Genomic DNA, 13,502 nt, shown 5'->3' on the forward strand with positions numbered 1-13,502 from the left:
GGCAGGACCCTTTTGCCCGGAAAAGGTAGGGGTTTGGGGGGGAGCTTTGGGAATCGTGCTTTCCTTTGGTTTCCTCCTGGGAACCTTTTCCTCCCTCGACGCCTCCCCGGCCCCAGGCCCCACCTTTTTTGGCGAGACTGCAGATTTTCTTTGGCCGGTGAGTTGTTCTACTTCTTATCTTTACGAATTGTAGCAGTCAAGACTATTTTTGAGGCTTGATATAATATTGATAAAGAGGGTAAGAGAAGAGCTTAGAAAGTCGGGTGTGACTTCTCAGCCATCTTGGCTCCGCCCCCTGTTCTTCTAAGATCTACCCTTTTTTCACTCCCTCTTAGAGCAGGCCTTCAACTGGAAGAAATTTCACCTTGACATTGGCCTGATTTTTCTATTTTTTTTTCTTTTCTGAGTAAATAATGGAATATTAACTTTGATTGACAAGATTTAGAGGTAAGCCCTGAATTCAGTATTGAAGAGATTCTGGAAGCAATGAGCATAGCTGCTTCATTTCAGAAAATGTTTTTTTTTTTCTTTTGTTTGATAGAGGACAACAATTATTAAGAAAATTGGCCCAATTTTAATAATTTTGCCAAGAAACTTATAACATGAGTTATTTGAAGAACACAGAACTGTAATAAAATGTGTCTTATTTAATCAGACTGAGATCTAATGAAAAGGTTGCGGATCCCTTTTGTAATACTTTAAAATAGATCTTTTCCTCACAAGATCATAACAGCTCTTATTAGATAATTGATTTACCAAAACTGAAGATTTTATAATGAATATTTCTCTAATGAATATTTCTCAGAAGAATCATTTTGTTCCTCTTTCTTACTCTTTCCCCTTTAATCAAGAAATAGAAAAAAGTTCTCAAAGAGTAAAATAAAATAATATGAAGAGCCTTCTGATACTTTAGTACTTTTCCTTGATTGTGTTGGGTGTGTGGAGGGAGTGGGCAGTATGGGGGGTATTATATGATTGTCTTCTACTTTGTCCCTTCCTTCATCACTTGCCCCCTAGTCAATGTTCTTCTGATCAGCTTTATATACATATATATATATATATATATATATATATATATATATATTTCAACCAATTCCTTCTTCAGTGACACTAATTTTGAAAATTACCTTGCTTAATAAAAGCTGTTTTCCTGTCTAATGTTATGTCTACTTTCTGTGTCTCCATTTCCCCCAAGAAATTCTGTTTTTTAAGTTTTTTTTTCTTTTTTCATTTCATCAAAACTATTCTTTAAGGAGTGATTTTCTTCAGACAACTTGTGTCTTTCCTTTTCCAAAGCTCTCATTTCCTTTTTACCTTTTCTTTTCTCCTTTAAGATCCTTTTTGAATTCTTTCAAAAATAAAAACCTTGTGAGATCGAGACCAACTTATACCATCCTTTGAGACCTCATCTGGAGATGTTTTTCCCTTATTATCCTCAGGATTTGAGGTTTGTTCTTTGTCTCCGTAAAAGCTATCTTTGGTCAGAGGTCTTTTTGATTTTTTGATTATTTTTTAAAGTTTATGGTCTGTTCTTAGGGCAAAGGAAAGCTTATCCAATGATTTCTCTGTAGGCAACAGCGACTTGCTGCTGCCCTGAAGTTGGTGCTGCTAGCTTCCTTCTCATGCGGGCATGGCCAAATCCCACTTGCTATACTGGGGTTAAGGGGCTTACCATTTGCCTTCTGTAGCGGCATTGGAAGTCTCATAAATAGTCTGCTAATCTACGGGCTTTAGAACCAGAAGAGAATAGCAAACACTACTGTAGTTTGGCTGTGAAGCTCCCATTAGATTTCCCTAGCACACAAAGCCTCTTAATCCCGGATCTCCCTGAACTGCACTGGACTGCACTTGTGCTGACCTTAAAACCCTTCCCTTTCCATCCCACCACTGTCCAATTGAAATAGACCTTTTCTGAAATTCTTCCATAATATCTTCTAGAAATTTGTTAAACTCTAAATATGTTTGAGTTCTTTGATTCCAAAACCGAAAATTCAGGAAACTGGTTTGACTCCCTCTGGGATTGGATTTTGTGTTAGCTTCATTTTGCTAACAAAATGAATTCTCTTTGTTGGCAAGATATAACTCCAATGTCTTTCTCTGCAATTTTATACTACAATATTATACCATACTTTGCCAGAAGGACAAAGTCAGAAGAATTTGAAAGCATCTTGTTTGCTTCTTAAAGACCTACTCAAACTATTGTCTTTTAATGGACATCTTTGTCCCACCCAGTCCCTATCCTCATCAGATGAACAATATTGATTTCCTTTCTTTTCCTTAATAATACCTATTTTCTAAAGCAGACATGAGATAAAGCTGTGGTTCTGTCCTAATTACTTCTTTCTTTTATAAATTTCCTGTTTTGATTCTTAGGTTTATTCATAAATTACATAAATTATTGATGATTTCTTTTTGTCTTTTCATTATCACTCAGTATGAGATATTAATTTAAAATCATCAAAAGCCAATCATCCTAAACTCCTAGCCTTGTCTATCCTACCTCATGAAAACATGCATTTCATTTTATAAACATTCAGTGCTACTTGAATATGCTTATCTTTGTTCTGTTTCATCAGCATCAATATTAAATACCCTGATTAATTCTGGGTATGTTTGGATGGATGACTTTAAATTTTTTGAATTCAAAATTATTTTATTTGATATTTAGCTTTCATTTTAAAAGATATTCTACTTGGTATATATTTGGACTTATTATAATTAGTTTACATTATACTTCAGCATTTAAATATTCCAATTCTATTTTAGTCATATTATTAGAAAAAAAAAACTTGTTTTTTGTGTACCTTGTTTTTTGGACCTGTTTTCCCCTAAATTCTATAGTTTCTTGTTATCTTTACTGATTATCTGACACTTACAAGTTCTATTTTATGTCTTTTAAATTTTGATAGACTCCCTTCATTCTTTGACTGTTTCTCTTATTCTTTTGTAGAAATTAATAACCCATAGGGCTCTTCTGTACTGCTGTGAAGACTGCCAAGGCCTTTTCAGGGCTGCTTCATGATTTTGCTATTCATCTGATTCACTTAACCCTTATCTATTGCTCCAAAAACTGTATGATGCACAGTGATCAAACCTCAGTAAACCATTATATCAGATGGCCAAACCAGGTTTAGGGTAACAGAGGTATCTCAAGCCACTTGATGAGTTACATGAATATCTATACCCAGAATATGAAGACTTGGGAGCAGGAAATCCAATGGTCATGAAGGAAGCTGAAGAGTACTCTATACTTAGAGCTTGGTTAAACATAGAAGACATTCCCTGTATCCTGAACCCTTACCAAATTGTTTAACTTTTGTTTGCCACTGGAATAGGATAATTCTAAAGAGAGACTGAAGTCAATGATTTTGTGTAACTCTGCCTCACTAAAATCCAATTTATATGTGAGACAAAAGACATCACTTGAGCCAGTTAAAATGTTATCTACCTCATAGTTCTGGGGCAGCAAGTGCAGATATGCTGGAAGCTGTAGTCACAACCTTGCACACAGGTGGACCAGGCCATAGGGTTATACTTTAATGAAACTGAAAAAAAAAAGGAAGCATAAGACATATGGTCATGACATTGTTGAAAATGGAATCCAGGAAACTAGATGTCTTTGGGGGTGGAGATGTGTTTACTAGGTCTCTCTTGTCCTCTGACAAGGGAACTGAATTATTCTGTAGTGGGCCCAAGTAGCTTTTGAAGTACATGGTGGCAATCATAACAAAATCCATGAAGAAGATAAGCCATATGATTCTGTACCACACCTATGGCTTATGATTGGCCATCATGGCAGTGTTGCCCTTGGATGCACTTGGCTTCCAGAACTGTTAGTCTTTGGGTCCTGGAGTTGGATGGAGTCTGGGATCCAGGAGGTTTATTTGCCCTTCAGGATGAGTCTGAACACAAGATATCAATGTCCAAAGAAAGGCCTTTCTCAGCTGTTTTTTTTTCCTGAAGCAATTGGGGTTAAGTGACTTGCTCAGGGTCACATAGCTAGGACGTGTTAAGTGTCTGAGACCAGATTTGAACTCAGATCCTCCTGATTTCAGGGCTGGTGCTCTATCCACTGTACTTGCTAGCTGCAATGAGATTTAACAGTTGCATGACTATCTGAGCATCCTTTTTTGGAGCCATGCTACTTACCTTCTACAATTAAAAAAGGGCTACAAAAGGTGATTTAAAATTTTCTACCTCACTCACTCCTACAATCTTGACCTATTTACTATGCTGGCAGGAATCCCAGGCCCTGAGGTCAAGAAATAAGAAAATTTACAAAAGAGTTTCCCAAAGATGATTCCACTTATTTCTGATATGGGAAACATGCACATACTTACTGCCAACACAAAATCCAATAGACCTCTCAAAGATGAAAAGTCTTATATGTGAGAGAACTCAGCAGTTATTTCATCCTAATAGCAGCCCTGAGGAAAATAAAGCTGGGAATTGAAGGCCTATGGAAGAAAATGGCAAAATTCTGTTGCCCAATTTCTGTCAGTTTCATGACATCAAACTTGCATGGTTTCCTGTCACGAATAGAGTGAAGCAGGGTTGTGTGCTTATTCCCGTCTTTTTCAGCATCATATTTTCAGTGATGTCATAAGCCTTCAACAAGGATGAAAATGCCATCAAGTTCTCTTAGCACTCTGATGGCAAATTATTTAACTTGAAAGTGCTATAAAACAAAATTAAGTGGAGAGTTAATTGGTGCATGACATTTTCTTGAAGATGATCGTGCACTCAATGAAACCTCTGAGGCTAGAATATAGCAGAGTACAAATTGATTCTCTGTGGCTTGTGTTAATTTTGGCCTGACAATTAACATAGAGAACACAAAGGTTCTCCACTAGCCAGCATCCCACTAGCCATACCTGGAAACATTGGTAATAGCAAATAAAGAAATTTTGAAATTTGTGGATTAATTAACTTACTTTAGCAGTATACATAAAGTAATATACAGGTAATGAGGTTGACATATACATGACCAGAATTAGCTCAGTGATTTTGAGACTCCAAAAGAAAGTATAGCAGAAAAAAAGTATTAAACTGAAAACTGAAGGTTTAACAAGCTGATGTGCAGAATTCATTGTTGCATGCATGTAAAATAAATATATACAAAGGACAGTTTTCCAACAACATGCATGGAAATTGGATCCCTACTTCAATTTGAATTGTTTTAGGAAGATTTTGAAGATAATCTAGCAAGAAAAGTACCTACTAGACACTGAGATTTTCTGGAACTGAATTGCTAAGAATTCAAACTCTACTGCAGAGAGTACAACTATAATGGGTTTACCACATTATTCAATTGCCAAAAATGCTTTTTCCTCAGACTCTTTTATGGAGAGCTCACACAAAGCAAACATTCACATAGAGATCTTAAGAAACTATAACAGAGATGTGGATTCTGGGAAGATGACAAAGTCAATAAATTTCAAGCTCTCAAGATTTTTCTCACAAACAGAACAAATTTCCAACTCAGTACAAAAATAAACTGGTGAAAAATAAAGAAGACTTATAGAAGAACAGAAGTCCTTCTGATACAACCCAAAAAGATTCAAAGAAGATCCCAGGCCTGATTTAAACCAATGTGAAGTGCTCCAGATAGCTCCTCAGAAGCACCAGTGGAAAAACTCTGTGGCTAGATGGGTTTGATTGGAGCCTCAGCAGGAGCAACAAAAACTTTCACATTTAACACTATATGTGGAGTTGGAGTCTAAGTCTGGGTAGACTGAGGGAACCTTTGCTAATTAGGAACACCAGGCCAAGCTGTGCTGCAGACATGCAGCCCTGTTTAAGAAGGAACCAGCACATTTGAGTGTAGATACAGTGGGTCAGGGATGCTGCTGGCAGTGGGTACTTGAAAGAAGTGGGAACTTTTGGTTTGGGTTTCAGGTTAGAGGAGAGAGCTAAAGTAAAGCTAGAGGCACCATTCTCTCACACTCATAAGTAGAAGTGCTTACACTAATACATCTCATTAAAAAAAATGAACCTGGAAAGAATAAAGAACACAAACATAAAAACTTATTGTGGGGGAAAAAATAAAGAACACAACTATAGAAATTTATTGTGGGAATAGCAAAGATTGAGGTTCATCTTCAGAGAAAGATACTGAAGTAAAAAAGTTTCTTCTATTCCCAAAGTAACATTAAATGACTCCCCCAACAAAAATTTATAGAAGCCAGAAATGTTTTTCTTTTTTTCCAAAATTTATTTTATTTGAAGAAACAAAATAAGAAAAAAGAAAAAAAAAACACAGAAAAAGAATACAAAACAAAATGTAACAAAACAAAAGAGAATATTGTCATGTACTCAGCAGAACATTAGGGAGGATTCAGAATATTTAACAACAAATATTACATCAAGAAAATAAACGTTAGTAGAAGAAATTAGATTCATCAGTGTCCATCTTTACAGCATTGTAAATTTTTCTTTTATTTTCTGCTGCCCACTTTTATTATTTTATTCTTTTTCCTCTTTTCATCACTGCACAAGCAAGCTATAATTAAAAAGGATATATTTATATATACATAAACAAACACATACACACACACACTTGCATATCTTTCCTATCCCTGCTGGTCCTTTGCTTCAATTCTTCTCCTAACTTCCAACTACTTAAAGTCCCCCAACACATGGATCCTTCCCTTGTTTTCTTCCTTCACCCTTTGCTTCCCTGTCCACCCATCCCTCTCCCCCTATTTCCTTAACAGAAGTTGGAGGAGATATACCCTTCATGGTATATATGTAGTGTTACCTATTGAACTGATTAACCATGTGAATGGGTTTTGAAAATGATAAGCCTTCCTCCCTCATCTAATGACTCTGTGTCTTTTATTCCTCTGCATCTCATTTGTATGATATGATTACTATTTTACCTTAGATTTGCCCCATCTAACTTTTGAGTGGTTGTTGTTGGTATCTCATAGCTTCATTGGCTTTCCCATGCCTAATTCTAATTTTCAAAGAATTATTTTCATCTTTGAAAGTCTGTATTGCCTTTTCTAGTTAGTTAATTTCTTTTCATGATCATTTTTATTTTCTTGCATTTATTATTTAGTTGTTCTTCAGCTTCTCTCATTTGATTTCTAAATTCTTTTTTGAGTTCTTCAATAAATTCTCTCTGGGCAGGAAGCCATTTCACATTACACTTTAAGAAGGATGCTTTTTTATTTCAGTATTCTCTTCTGAAGATGAACCTCGGTCTTCCCTGTTGTCATAATTGATTTCTATCGTGGGATTCTTTCTTTTTGCTGGCTCATTTTTAAAAATGCATTATTAGTGTAAATACCTCTAATCCTGAGGTGGGAGAGATTGGGGCTCTGGATTCTCATAAATTATCATAGCTCTCTCCTCTGACCAGGAGTAAAATCTCCACCCTCCTACAAGTGCCTGCAGCCAGCAGCATCCCTGAACTTCTATCTCTCCATTCACCAGGTACTGGCAGTTTTCTGCGGAGGGCAACATCTCAGCAGCACAGCTGGACCTGGTGTTCCCAAACAGCCAAGATTCATTTTCTCTTCCCAGACTCCACAAAGAGTTTAGTAGTTGAAAATTTATGTGGTTCTAGCACCAATACTATTCAACATTGTGTTAGAAATGTTAGCTTTGTAAATAAGAAAAGAAAAAGAGATTAAAGGAATTAGAGTAGGTCATGAGAAAATCAGATTATCACTCTTTGAAGATGATATGATGATATATTTAGAGAACCCTAGAGAATTAACTAAAAAAAGTGACTAGTAACAATCCACACTTTAGCAAAGTTTCAGGATACCAAATAAATCCACATAAATCATCAGAATTTTAAAAATATTACCAACAAAGTACAGCAGCAAGAAATACAAAGAGAAATTCTATTTAAAATATCGGTTGATAATATAAAATATTTGGGAGTCTAACTGCCAAGGGGAAATCAGGAACTATATGAACACAACCACAAAACACTTTCTACAAGAATAAAGTCAGATCTAAACAATTGGAAAAATATTAAGTGCTCATAGGTAGGCTGAGTGAATATAATAAAAATGGTAATACTACCTAAATTAACCTATTTATTTAGTGCTATATCAATCAAACTCCCAATAAATTATTTTATGATCTAGAAAAAATAATAAGAAAATTCTTCTGACTACATTCAACAAAAAATTAGGGGGAAATAGACCAAAAAGTAATTGGAAACTAAACAATCTCATCTTAAAGAATGATTGGGTGAAGCAGCAAAAAAAAAAAAAAAAATTCTTCTGGAAGAAAAAAAGATCAAGAATTTCAAGGGAATTAATAAAAAAATCAATGAAGATGGACTAGCTGTGCCAGACATAAAACTATCTTTTAAAGTAGCAGTCATCAAAACCATTAGGTACTGGATAAAAAATATATAGTCAATCAATGGAATAGGTTAGGTTCACAGGATAAAATAGTCAATGACTATAGCAATCTAGTGTTTGACAAAACTAAAGACTCCAGCTTTTGGGATAAAAACTCACTATTTGACAAAAACTCCTGGGAAAATTGGAAACTAGTATGGCAGAAACTAGACATTAACACCCACCTAACATCATATACCAAAATAAGGTCTAAATGGAGTCTAGACATAATGAGCTAGACATAAGAGTGATATTATGAGCAAATTAGAAGAATATAGGATAGTTTACCTCTTAGATCTGTGGAGAAGAAAGATATTTGTGACTGAAGAAGAACTGCAACTTATTATGGAACACCAAGTAGATAAATTTGATTATATTAAATGGGACCATTTTTGTACCAGCAAAATTAATGTAGACAAGTTTAGAAGGGAAGCAGTAAATTGGGAAAACATTTTTATATTTAGGAGTTCCAATAATGGTTTCATTCTAAAATATAGAGAGAAATGACTCAAATTCATACAAATTCAAGTCATTCTGCAATTGATAAATGGTCAAAGGATATGAACAGACAATTTTCAGATGAAGAAATTAAAACCTTTTCTAGTTAGAGAAAAAGTTACTCTAAATCACTATTGATTAGAGAAATGCAAATTAAGACAACTCTGAGATAACACTAGACACCTCTCAGATTGGGTAAATGACAGCAAAAGATAATGATGAATGTTGGAAGGGATGTGGGAAAATTGGGACACTAATACATTGTTGGTGGAATTGTGAACATATCCAGCCATTCTGGACAGCAATTTGGAACTAAGATCAAAAAGTTATAAAACTGCATACCCTTTGACCTAGCAGTGTTTTTATTGAGCATATATCACAAAGAGATCTTAAAAGAAGGAAAGGGACCCACATATGCAAAAATATTTTTGGCTATTCTTTTTGTACTGGCAAGTAACTGGAAACTGAGTTGATGTCAATCAGTTGGAGAATGGCTAAATAAGTTATACTATATGAATGTTATGGAGCATTATTTTTGCTTAAGAAACAATCAGCAGGATGGTTTTAGAGAGGACTGGGGAGACTTACAGGAACTGATGCTAAACTGAATGAGCAGAATGAGGACATCATTATACACAGAAACAAGATTATACAATGAACAATTCTGATGGACATGGCTCTTTCCAACAATAAGATAGATGTAACAACTATGCTATCACCCACAACACCCCAGAATCAGCAGGAGTGAAGATAAGCAAAAGTCCTCAATCTTTATTCTCAGTCCCCAGCCCAGACTCAGGGTTGAACAGGATTGAAGCAGATTCTCCGCAACCACTTTTTCCTCATCTACTGCCGAGAGTGTGTCCCTGAGTAGCTTGACTCCACCCCCTAGTCCCGCCTACAGTCCTCTATACATCAATCATTGAGCCAGTACGGATAGTGGAAAGGACCATTTTCCAAGCATATGCCCATAGAATATTGCCCAATCAGAAGTTAGCCTCAAGGGCTCAGCAGTCCTGACCTCAGTTCATAGTTCCAGCCCTCTACATCTCCCATTTTCTTTTGTTTTAGAACACAGGTGCCTCCAGCCATCCCTGACTTCTCAGGATGGTGAGAGCCCCCAAAAGGAGGTGATCACACCCTCCCCCATACACACACACTTCTCAGGAAGGGAGGTGAAAGCAATAAAAAGGATATGATCATGCCCGCCCCGACATCTCAGGAAGGGAGATGAAAAGCACCAAAGGAAAGTGGGGATTGCTAGTGGGTTTATGGGCTGAAAGCTCTTATTAGAAACAGATATGCACAAACCCATCAGCATGGGAGGTATTACATGAGCACATAGCAATAACGCATAGGCTATTAGTAATGACTCTTCCCCACAGATAGTGCAGGCTCAATGTAGTGCAACAGATATGAATTGTATGTGCAAGTAGTGATATAACAAACAATATAAATTAATATGGTATTATAAGAGATTTCCAGAAGTCCTAGAAGGAGGGTATGTAAACAGTCACACATAGGCCTTCTTCAGCAGCCAAGAAATAGTCCAAAACCAATCTATTGTCCATTGCTTCATGTGTCAGGGAATCCAATGATCCCCACAAGGTTTTGAAGTCCTGCAACTGTCTTTTTATGTATTAGGGAATCCAATGATCCCAGCAGATTTTGAAATCTTGCAACAGTCTTATCATTTCTCAGAAAATCCAATGATTCCTGAGTGTTTTCAAGTTCTACAACAGTCTTATCATATCTCAGAGAATCCAATGATTCCTGAGAGTTTTGAGGTCTTACAACAATCTTATCATGTCTCAAAGAATCCAATGATTCCAGAGGGTTCTGAAGTCCTACAACAATCTTATCATATCTCAGAGAATCCAATGCTTCCTGAGGGTTTTGAAGTCCAACAATTTTTGATGTCCATGAGTCAAACGCCATAACTGCCATGCTATTTAAGTGGTGGGCACAGTCAGCAACAGAACCATCCGATGTTTCTTGGGTCTTCTCCTTTGTTTCAAGGGTCTGCTCTGTTTCCCTCCAATGGACAAGGCAAATATGGTTTGTTGGCACCTATCTGATTCCTTCTCCACCTGTGGAAATACAAGCAAACCCTCTCCCCCAAGCAGTTAACCTATCTGGTCCCTTCCATTCACCACTTTCTGGATCTCTCCACATCACCTGGTGATTATCTAAGGATAGTGGATCTGCTCGCACTGGACACTGCCCTTCTGATGGGTTATAAAACCTGTCTGCCAGAGCCAGTGCATCTTTGCCAAAAATCAAGAAATTAATAGTATAAAGAGCTACATTTAGAAGTTCTCTAGGGTTAACTATGGCTCCCCCTTTATTTTGTTTTTGGAGGAGTGTCTTAATGTGTGTTTCTCTTCTCTACTATTGCCTGTCCTTGAGGATTAAAGGGTATGCCAGTGTTGTGTAAAATCTTATACTGTGCACAAAAGTGTGCAAAATGTTTAGAAGTATATGCAAGTCCGTTTGTTTTTATGGCTTGTGGCACCCTCCCCAATTCCAAATGCTTGTATAAGGAATTCAGCGACCACTTGGGCTGTCTCTTCTACTGCTGGTATTGCAAAAGTCAATCCTGAAAAAGTGTCTACCACAACATGGATAAAAGACAGACGACCAAAAGATTTATAATGGGTCACATCCATTTGCCAAATTTCATTGGGTCTCAAACCACAAGGTTTTTTTTTTTCCTGGAGGTAGTGTAGGAGCATGGAAAGGAAGGCAGTCTGTACAGGCTTTGACTATGCTCCTAGGTTCCTCTCTTGTTATTCCAAATTGCAAACGTAAAGCTCAAGCAGCCTGATGATATTTAAAATGAGATTCTTGGGCTTCTTGAAATAAAGGATTATTGGCTAGCATAATTAGAAGACTATCTGCCTTTGAATTACCATCAAAAATGGGACCTGAAAGTCCACTATGAGAGTGGACATGCAAAATATAAATCTTACCTGGATGCTTTCTCACTTGCTCTTGAAGTTCCTTGAAGAGCTGATATATATTAGAGGTTAGAAATTTTAATTGGGCTGTGACAATTCTTTGTACCACACCTACTGAAAAGGCCGAATCAGATATAATATTTATATCTCCTGGATAATAAGTGCAGAATGATTGCATACAATTCATTCTGTTGAGTGGACTGAAAAGAGTTCTGACTACTCTCTTTAGAGTTAAGTCATGAGAGTATACAGAGCAAATATTATGTTTAGATGCATCTGTAAAGATAGTTGGTCCTTTAAGAAGAACTTTAGAAACCTTCTCTTCAAGAATCCTTTGCCAATTATGTAATAGTCTGGTTATCTTTAATGGAGACCCATGTGCAAAATTTGGAGCCATGGCCAATAAAATTTGCCACTCTGGGATAGTTTCACATCATACATTATTTTTTTTGCAGTAGTATTAAAGGTGTATATCTTGTCAGGTCTTATCCCAGATAATTGTACTGCTCGCTTAATGGCCTTTAATAAAATTCTAGCCACAAGCACTGGGTAAGGACTAAGGCTTTGGTCTGGTTGCGCTGGGAGGTTCACCCACTCTATCACACTATCTCCTTGATGAAGGACTGCTGTGTAGCAAAACTGATATTTCCAAGGGTTTTTGAGTGACCCTTTCAACCACATAGGATAAATCCAGTTCAACTTCTCTCAAAGCCTCTTGTGCTTCTTTTTTAAGCTGATGTGGTGAATTTAAAGCACTGTGTCCCCTTAAAATGTCATATAATGGTTGCAATTGATAGGTAGTCAAGCCTAACACTGGACACATCCATTGGATATATCCTATCAATTTCTGAATTAGCTTCTCTGTTCTTAAGAAAAGTTTTTGTACTGTGAGCACCTTAGAATATACTTAATATCCTAAATATTGAAAAGGAGCATGTCTTTGAATTTTTTCTGGAGCTATGTACAATTTGTAGTATCTTAATGTTTTCATGGTCTTTTATAGATATGCTTCTAACATTTGTTCCTCAGGTGCACATCCCAATATATCATCCATGTAATGTAATAACATAACTTTTGGAAATGCTTTTCTTACTGGAGCAAGAGCAGCAGCAACATGCATTTGACAGGTAGTAGGACTGCTTTGCATTCCCTGTGGCAAAACTATCCATTCATATCTTTTATAAGGCTCAGCTAAGTTAACGCTGGGCACTGAAAAGGGAAATCTTTTCATATCCTTCTTATCTAGAGCGATAGAATAGAAACAATCCTTAATGTCTATAACCCAAAGAGGCCATTCTCTAGGCAACTGAGTAGGAGAAGGAAGCCCAGTCTGAAGAGTTCCCAGAGTTTCCATCTGTTCATTTACCTTTCTTAAATCAGTCAACATCCTTCATTTTCCAGACTTCTTTTTTTTACAACAAATACTGGGGAATTCCAAGGACTTAGAGAAGGTTGTAAGTGTCCTTGGTTAAGTTGTTCCTGTACTATATCTAATAAGGCTTGAATTGTATTGCTTCCTAAGGGCCACTGTTCTATCCATACTGGTGTATCAGTTTTCCATTGGATAGGAACAGGTGAAAGTGTTGACAGGCCTTCAACAGCAGCCCTGCCTAAAAAGCCGAGGTACTCATTTTTAATCCTAATTGTTGTAAAATGACTCTTTCAACTATAAAAGGAG

The sequence above is a fragment of the Sarcophilus harrisii genome, chromosome 1 (genome assembly GCF_902635505.1).
Source record: "Sarcophilus harrisii chromosome 1, mSarHar1.11, whole genome shotgun sequence".
Lineage (NCBI taxonomy): Eukaryota > Metazoa > Chordata > Mammalia > Dasyuromorphia > Dasyuridae > Sarcophilus > Sarcophilus harrisii.